The sequence below is a fragment of the Misgurnus anguillicaudatus genome, unplaced genomic scaffold (genome assembly GCF_027580225.2).
Source record: "Misgurnus anguillicaudatus unplaced genomic scaffold, ASM2758022v2 HiC_scaffold_29, whole genome shotgun sequence".
NCBI lineage: Eukaryota > Metazoa > Chordata > Actinopteri > Cypriniformes > Cobitidae > Misgurnus > Misgurnus anguillicaudatus.
The window spans coordinates 1,000,001-1,009,244 of NW_027395279.1; the positions used below are offsets into that span (position 1 = coordinate 1,000,001).

Consider the following 9,244-nt stretch of genomic DNA (forward strand, 5'->3'; position numbering starts at 1 on the left):
ACTATCTGTGGAAATTTCTCATGTTGTTGAAGCAGATGGCGGGTAAAGCAGTGCGGAGCACTTTAATACACTACAACTATTCTCCAGAGAGACGCCAATCTGTCTGCGAGAGGAAGAGAGAGAAACTGGGAGTCTGATGGATGGAGAGACGTCTCCCAGGCTAATCTAACAGACGTTTGGTGTTTCTGCAACTCAGAGACTCAAAAAACGAGAACTTTAGTGGTTACAACTAAGCAAATATTCAGGAACCTCACAATAGATGGACATAAAAGTAAAAGTTTCTCGTAGTAAGATAAAAAATAGAACTGGGAACCTGAAGTCTCCTGATTATCAGATTTGTCCACTACAAAGACGACAGCATCACAAGAGAGTCAGATATTTCAAAAGGAACTCAAACATTCCTCATCAAATTCCTCCAATCCCAAATTAAACCCTGTGGTCCTTTTACTTGCCGGTTTGTGTTTATTATTTCTCTTAGGAGAGACCCAAATGACATAGCGACTCTGTTAAGTCTCCGGAGTTATAAAACGGCAACCGGTGAATTAAATGAAATTTTCCCCAAACACACACACAGTTCAGACGTACAGCAGCGTGAAACGATCACACTCGCAGCATTTAGATTCGTTCAGCGCATCAGCCTGACTCACATCACACAGCGGACAGCATCACACTGAGAGCGAGTAATGTGTGAGGTTTCATTACTCACAGTGTAAGAGGCGTAATCTTCCTCAGTCAAGACCTCTGCAGGGCTTTCCCTCCTCTTCCTCTGATGAAGAGCTGCAGGAAATACAGACAGCACACGAATGAGAGAGAGAGCGAGAGAGAGAGAAAGAAAGAGAGAGCGAGAGAGAATGATTGGCCTGTCGGTCCTTGAGAGGGGAGTGTATGCAGAGGTGGAGAGAGATATGATCTCTTGTGTGTGTTTTTGTGTCTGTTGATGACACTGAGTCTTAATGTTTGTGCAACTACTATGAGTTCGACAAACACATCCAGCCAATAATGAATTACATGATTACATAAATAATTCATGAGAATGAATAAATTAATGACTAATAATGATTATCAATAAGATTAACAATTCAGGCTAAAGTTCAAGTCTGATTGGGCGAGTCTCCAAAACCTTTCAGAGGTGAACTCATTGTAAAGTAGATGTCGCCGTGCATCAGTTAAATTATATATCAATGCAAAACTAAAAATATAAAGTTATGTAAACTTTATTTTATTCTTACATGGTTAAGAATTGTAAAGTCTAGTTTTTAGACAAAACATATTAAAATTTAAGTGAATTTGTGCTTAAAACAAGCCCAAAAATCTGCCAATAGAATAAGATTTTTTTTCTTGAATTTACTTAATACAAGAAAAAATCGGCAAAAAAATGTCTTATTCCATTGGCAGATTTATTTCTTTTTTTGCTTGTTTTAGGCACAAATTTGCTTAAATTTTATATGTTTTGTCTAAAAACTAGAGTTATGTTCTTAGGTCATTTGCTCATTAAGAAATTTTTTGATATTTCTACCGAAAACAAGACAAAAAAACTAAGTAAGAAAGTCATTTTTTGGCAGTGATGCAGCTTATGATCGACCAAATGTTAAATTTAAAGTTGATCACAATTGTCCTTTCCATAAATCGTTGCCGGTACATGTCGAAATGGTGCACAGTGTCATTCACACAAATGCAAAACACCATGATGGTAACCACATGTGACATAAAAATATGTTTAATAAATAATAAATATGTTTAATAATAAATAATGTTAAAAGTTTACTCCTGTTTCATAAAAAAATATCATAATTTATTCACACCCATGCCATCCAAGATGTTTATATCTTTCTTTGTTCAGTCGGAAAAAAAAAAATATATATATATATTTTTTTTGGGAAAGACATTACAAGATTTTTCTCCATATAGTGGACTTTAACAGTTTACCGTTTTAATGCAGCTTCAAAGGTCTCTAAACCAGTGGTTCTCAAACTTTTTCTGCGTGCGGCCCCCCTTGTGTACGGCGCATTTCTTCGCGGCCCCCCCAAAGAAAATTTATGACAAGAAACTGTTTTAAAACTCAACTTTTGATTAAACAAAACATATTAAATGATACAAAGTAGTGCTGTTGGTTAGTAGTCTTTTTTTAGGTTTAATTGCACAGAATTCATGATAAATTAATTTATTTTATAAAATGTCATAAAACTGGGGCCCCCCTGGCACCATCTCGCGGCCCCCAGTTTGAGAACCACTGCGATCTTAACCGAGGCATAAGGGTCATGTAGCGAAAAGATCGTCATTTTTCACAAAAAAGTACTTTTAAACAACAAATTCTCATCTGAAACTTGACGTGTGAAACTATCAGTGTTGGGGAAAGTTACTTTTAAAAGTAATGCATTACAATATTAAGTAACTCCCCAAAAAAGTAACTAATTGCGTTACTTAGTTACTTTTCATGGAAAGTAATGCTTATGTTACTTTTTAGTTACTTTTGAGTTACTTTTTCTTGTCTGAGGCTTGATCTCTTTCAGACCTTGCAGGTGTTTTTATGACTAAAAAGATCTGCATTCAGAAATTGCATATTTCATCACAAAAATGTCAAGCATGCCATCTCAGTTTTTGACTCAAACAGTTCGCACAACAGCGTGTACGCATAGAGTGCATAATGTGACTACGTTTAGTTTAATACAGTAAAAAAAATATTGAATTAATTCAACAAAAAATGTAACTTGCATTACTTTTTTAAAAAAGTAACTCAAATTATAATGTGTGCATTTAAAAAGTAATGCATTACTCGTTACTTCAGAAAAGTAATATTATTACGTAATGCATGTTACACTTGACAGAATAATATGCTGTTATAGTCCATATAACAATGTACAAACCAGAAATTAAGCTTTGTTTTGCACAGGCCTACTGAAGGGTTAACGGTGCCTCATGGTGATCCACAGTAAAAATGACAAATTTTACCTCTTTGCAAAAGGAAAAACCACCAACAATCAAGAATGTATGATTATAAGGTGTCACAGCTTTGCAATCAAAACATTTTGTTATAATGAAAGTCAATGTGCAAAAACAGTAAATGAGGGAGAAAAAAAATGTGATGTTGCACGAAAACTAACAATGCATCAAAGCCAATGTTTTTACTAATCTTTGACATGCACAAGACTGTAAAAAGATAAAAAATATCCAGTCCACAATCACTTTTTATATTGAAAATCAATCATCGGTGACATCACTTAGAAACCCAGCAATTAAAATCATAATTTTTTGGTAAAGATTTGGTAGTTTTGATCAGTACTGAGGTTGATTAACAGATTTATGCAAACAATTTAAAAAAATAAATACATCTAAAACATTTTAACAGGCGTTTAATTTAGTAGATGGGTGATTCTCACGAAACCATTGAAACACCACGGCACTAATGATTTTAGCTTTAAAATGTGTAATATAGTAACATTAAAAAGCATCAGAATTAACACAATACTGTGTTCTACCTTGCACAATGTGTGATTTCAACATAAGAATTTATAATTGTAAATTTTATCTCATTTTGTGCTGAAATTCTCATTACAGCAATGTGTCCGGCTGTGTTTGAACATGCGTTATGTTGTAATTTAATCAAATTAACACAAAAATATTAAGAAAAAATGTTTTGCTAGACTACTTTACTGAATATTCATGTATAATAATAATGAAGAAAAATTAGGAAAATAATGTGTCCATGCCTGATGTTCTCATCCTCCGCAACACTTTTTGAGAACAGTTTAAGCACACATACAGAATTTTAATAAAGTTTGATTTTGAGTGACCAAGCACATGGACCAGTTACTTCAAGATGGCTACCAGGAAAGATCATTTTTTTTACAGTTAATTTGAAATATTGTCTTGTCAGAATGCTTACACGACATTTTGATTATCATTACCGCAACAGATGCTTATTAAAGGTTAATTTAATTAATAGAAGCATAATACTTTGATTTTAAATGCATGTGCAGAATCTCCAAATTATGTTCTTTCAGGTTTGTCATGTCATTTTGAAAATATGTCAGTGTTGACTGTTGCGGTAATGAGATTTTTTAGGACTAATTTTTTAAATTATGTTACAAAAAGTGTTAAATGATAAATAAAAGTTTTTAAATTAATGTTCCCATTTACTCCAGACTTTGTTCTTCAATGTCTGGTGGGAAAAAAAGTAAATGTAAGCAATTTTTACATTTTCATGCTTGACATTTTTAAAACCAAGTTTTCGTGAGAATCACCCAGATGTTTATCATCCACGAACAATCTGAAAGGGTAGTGAATTTGAACAATGCACAAGTGTTACACGTAAAAAATATGAGTTAACATATTTTTTTAATGAAACATCATCAAATGTACACGGATCAATGATGCATGCTCACCATTTCTTGACTGCAATATTGGAGTCCCACAGGGGTCGATTCTCGGACCAATTCTGTTCAGTTTATATATTAATGATCTGCCTACAGTTTGTCCAGAGGTCCAGGTTCAGATGTATGCAGATGATACAGTTGTTTATGCTCATGCTAAGACTGTTTTTGGGCAATCATCTTTTTCAGTTAGAGCAGCAGAACGATGGAATTTAATACCTGTTTATATCAGAGAAAGTAAAACACTTAGTATTTTTCAAATCACGCTTAAAGTATGGCTTAAGGAAAATCAGATATGTGATCGTTGACTTGGATTTGTGTTTTTTTAATGCAGTGTAATGTGATATTGTATGTATTGTATTGTTTGTTTGTTTTTTTAATATTGTAATTTTGTAACATCATCCTGCCCGGGGACTGCAGATGCAAATTAGCTCTATAGCTAACTCTGGCACAACACTGTTGTTGTGCGTTGTCCCTGTATAACTAAACGAATAAATGAAATGAAAAAAAATGAAATGTAAGGAATCAAGGAAAGAATTGGAACAGCCTTTTACTGTTTTTCGCTGCAAATTTTACAGTGACTTGTATTTAAAAATATATATTTTACAGTAATATACTGCAACATTGAATATTATAGAGATTATTACAATTAAATATATGGTAATTCACAAATTTACTTTCAAAGAACTAAATGTATTGTTTTGCTAAATCGATTATAGATTTTAACTGTATATGTCAAGGTTTTATTAGAGTTCAAGGAAAACACCACCGTTTTCAATATTTTACTATATTCTTACTTCAACTTAGACGAATTAATACATACCTATCTTTTTTCAACGTGTGCACTTTTAATCTTTAGCTATACAGCGCTTCTTGAATGTGTTAGCATTTAGCCTAGCCCCATTCATTCCTATGGCTCCAAACAGAGATGAATTGAGAAGCCACCAAACACTTCCATGTTTTAACTATTTAAAGACTGTTACATGAGTACTTACACCAGTAAGTATTGTGGCACAAAATAAAAGTTTTGTTTGGAGCCATAGGAGTGAATGGGCTGTACAAAGATTAAAAGTCTAAAATTTGTCTAAGTAAAGAACATAGTAAAATATTAAAACACGGTAGTGTTTTCCTTTAACAATTAACAGGTGTTTACAACATTTTAACATTTTATTACACAGCAACCACTCAGAGAACCCAAAGCAACTAAAAATCACATTTATTTTACTAATCATATATTCTTAAAACAAATCTGTAATAAACGTTGGTGTTTTCTTGTTATACTGCTGTTGCCATTGTTTTATAGAAATAAAATGAGATTTTACTCTGGTTAGAGTAACCTTACACTGCATTGTACTGCATCAACAGTCAACAAATCCCGGTAAGCACTTTGCAAATCACGTCCTCGTATGGTTTATTGCTTCATAAACCCACATGAATGAAGACATGAACATTAAAGAGAAAATCTGTGTGATTCAGTAGTGCTTCATATCAAACACACACTGCAGCATTATAATCCTGTACTGCTCCAAATTCAATTAAAAAGAGGAATTGCCAATTAGAGGAGCGTTATGATCCGAAAACAATGAAGTAACCCCGTTAATCATTGGCTGGAGATCCCAGAGGGCTTCTGTTCTGATAGGCCGATCCATTCTCGCAAACACAAACACACACACACCTGTGCAAACATATGCATGCCTATAAACACACAGCGTTTAACTCATTTTCACCCCGCAGCAACACACAGAGAGAGAAATAAACAAACCTGATTTGTTGAATCTGATGTGTGAAATCTGGCACAGATATTTTATCTGAATCATTTCTCCGCTCAGCTGTCCTTTATTAAATTACCCATAATGCATCTGCCTAATGAATGAGGGGACCCATTGACAGATTCAGGATAAACTCACATCAATAAGGCAAACGGAGTTTAACCCTTTGACCAAGATGTCAATACACAAACTGAAAACTGTGCAAGGTGCAAAATGTGCTGATGTCCGCACACACACTCCGGTTTAATTGTTACAGGTGTTAATCTGCTGTTTGACATCACCAAGCTCAAAACATCACACATAAAAGGTGCTTCAGTCAGGTTGAGTCTGGTTAAGGCTGTTAGAGAGACATGGGAAGCAATTACTGACAACGACTCTGGCAAGACCTCAGGCATCAGACTGAAACGTGCTGAATGCAGCCTGAAGCTAAAGACTGCTACTACTCATGTGTGTGTCTGTCACTCATACACAACACAACACACACACTTTTACTGCTTTACTACACTGTTGTCGCTATAATTTAGGTCAAACCAGCATAAATTCAATTAGGATCCTGTAAACATCTTTATCTGTATGTCTGTATGTTTGCGAACGCAAATCTTACAACAACGTATAAATGAGATCGAAGAATTTTGTAACACGTCACAAAGTCAGGAGATTGTGTTGGGATGTGAGATACAGCGGTGTGATCAGACATTAATTACAGATCTAAAAACAGATAAGTTAAGAAAAACGACAAAGTGTGAAATGAAGAATAAAGTAGTAAAAGAAGCACACACACAAACTTGAGAAGCTCATCTGCCCTTCACTGGATTGGGGTGAGAAATTGTCTCAGTGTTTTATGAATTTTCATGACCAGAGAGCGATGCGGCTCATTTGGGCCGTCTGTGATTGACAGACGCGGGGCCGGAGCATATTGAGAGTGATTACGGGCAGGAAAACCTTTCGACGGATGAATATTCAACAGCACCTGTCGGAACGCTGCTGGAACAATACCTGGATGCTGCTGAACTTTTTTATTTCCAGCACAATCGGATGAGCTGTCAGCGATACGCCGGGTCCGATTTCTGCCAAGTTCAAGTGAACCTATCAAACATTTCGATTCATTAACTTACAGCGTACATGGAAAATGAGTTTAAAAGATCACTTTCAGAAATACTGGAGATCATGTTGAGTCTCTGTCAGGAAAAGTGAGGAAGCATCTTCATTTGTGCACAAGCTGAACACAGGCGCAAAACTTGACAAATTTTCTCAATGTTGTTTAAAAAAGTATTGCAAAATGACAATGTTTCCATTACACAATGTTTTTGAAATTAAAAAATTTTTCTCACAATAAGTCATTACAAAAGTCATGGTGATGTGCATGTTCAACTTCATATTGCGTGAATGGCATCAAAATACTACTAGAACGTTTCAAAGCATACAGAGCAGTAGAATCGCGTTCGATGTATTTTAATGTCATCCGCCTGTGGTAGTTCAGCTAAGACAAATACGTAACTGTTGTGTAATGTCGACGTAATAAGATGACCAAACTTGGCGACATGGCGAACGGAAAAGTGAAATTCCTGAATACGTCGCCTCGACGTAACTTCACATCTGCCTGTCTGGAATGTACTTGGTTATCTCGCGACAATAGGAGAGCGTACAGCGACGTAGTGATTTGGTACTGAAATGGTAATGAAATTACCTCCCTAGGACGTAACAGTTACATTGTCAGCTGATAAGTCATGAAATTACCAAAAATGACCAATAAATGACGTAGCTAATATGTCGTGTATTAGCTGGGGAACACACCCAAACAAATTGGAATGATCATGTGACTTTTACGCATGTTACATGACATGTAAAAAAAAACAGTTTCAAGTGCAGTTTTAAATCCAATATATTTCATTTTAAATTGTCTTTAAGCACCTGGTGCAAGCATAAAAACCTTTTTTACGTTATATGGGGAATTTTGTGAAATTAACATGTTTCCCACATTTTTCACTAGTGCTAATTGAAAGGTAATGGAAACGCAATAGCAGTCTTGTTTCCCAAGGCTGTGTGTGTAAACAACAATTATTCAGCCTAAAAACACCAAAATGATACAATAGATCCAACTATGGCTATGTCCAAAATTGTTAGATACAACAGATACAACTTTTATTTCTAGCTCACTAAATCTCTCTCAAGTCAGAGAAAAATGACTCGGTCTGTTACTCAGAATGTTAACTCTGTTATAAGCCAAAATGAAGATACAAAGATGAATGATAAAACAGCAGACAAGAGACAAAGTGATGTAATAATAATGATTAACAAAGATGGTTTATTGCATCGTAGTTTCTTAGTAACTTTGTCCATGCCCAGTCTAAATTTGCCCATGCCTGGACTGACTTTGTCCATGCCCAGACTAACTTTGCCCATGCCCGGACTTACTTTGCCAATGCTCAGACTAACTTTGCCCATGCCCAGTCTAAATTTGCCCATGCCCAGACTAACTTTGTCCATGCCTGGACTTACTTCGCCTATGCCTGGACTTACTTCGCCATGCTTGCACCGACTTTGCCCATGCCCAGTGTACATTTGCCCATGCCCGGACAAACTTTGCCCAGGCCCGGACTACCTTTGCCCATTCCTGAACTAACTTTGCCCATGCCCGGACTAACTTTGCCCATGCCCAGACTAACTTTGTTCATGCCCAGACTAACTTTGTCCATGGCCGAACTAACATTGCCCATTGCCGGACTAACTTTGCCCATGCCCAGACTTACTTTGCCCATGGCCGAACTAACTTTGCCCATGCCCGGACTAACTTTGTCCATTGCCGGGCATACTTTGTACATGGCCGGACTAACTTTGTACATGGCCGGACTAACTTTGTCCATGGCCGGACATACTTTGTCCATTGCCGGGCATACTTTGTACATGGCCGGACTAACTTTGTCCATGGCCGGACTAACTTTGTCCATGGCCGGACTAACTTTGTCCATGGCCGGACTAACTTTGTCCATGGCCGGACTAACTTTGTCCATGGCCGGACTAACTTTGTCCATGGCCGGACTAACTTTGTCCATGGCCGGACTAACTTTGTCCATGGCCGGACTAACTTTGTCCATGGCCGGACTA

At 36.3% G+C, this 9,244-nt stretch overlaps 1 protein-coding gene across 3 annotated transcripts in view; it reads right to left on the reverse strand.

The window, feature by feature from the left end:
• Nucleotides 1–817, reverse strand: part of LOC129436771 (RNA binding protein fox-1 homolog 3-like) — a 304,205-nt gene extending 303,388 nt beyond the window's left edge. The window contains exon 1 of one of the 3 annotated variants that reach the window (XM_073865022.1): nucleotides 707–815. The gene's annotated coding sequence lies outside the window, so the exon portion shown is untranslated. Of the gene's footprint in view, nucleotides 1–706 lie in introns of all 3 variants that reach the window. The other 2 variants (XM_073865024.1, XM_073865020.1) reach the window with 2 other exon arrangements.
• Nucleotides 818–9,244: the final 8,427 nt, after the last annotated feature.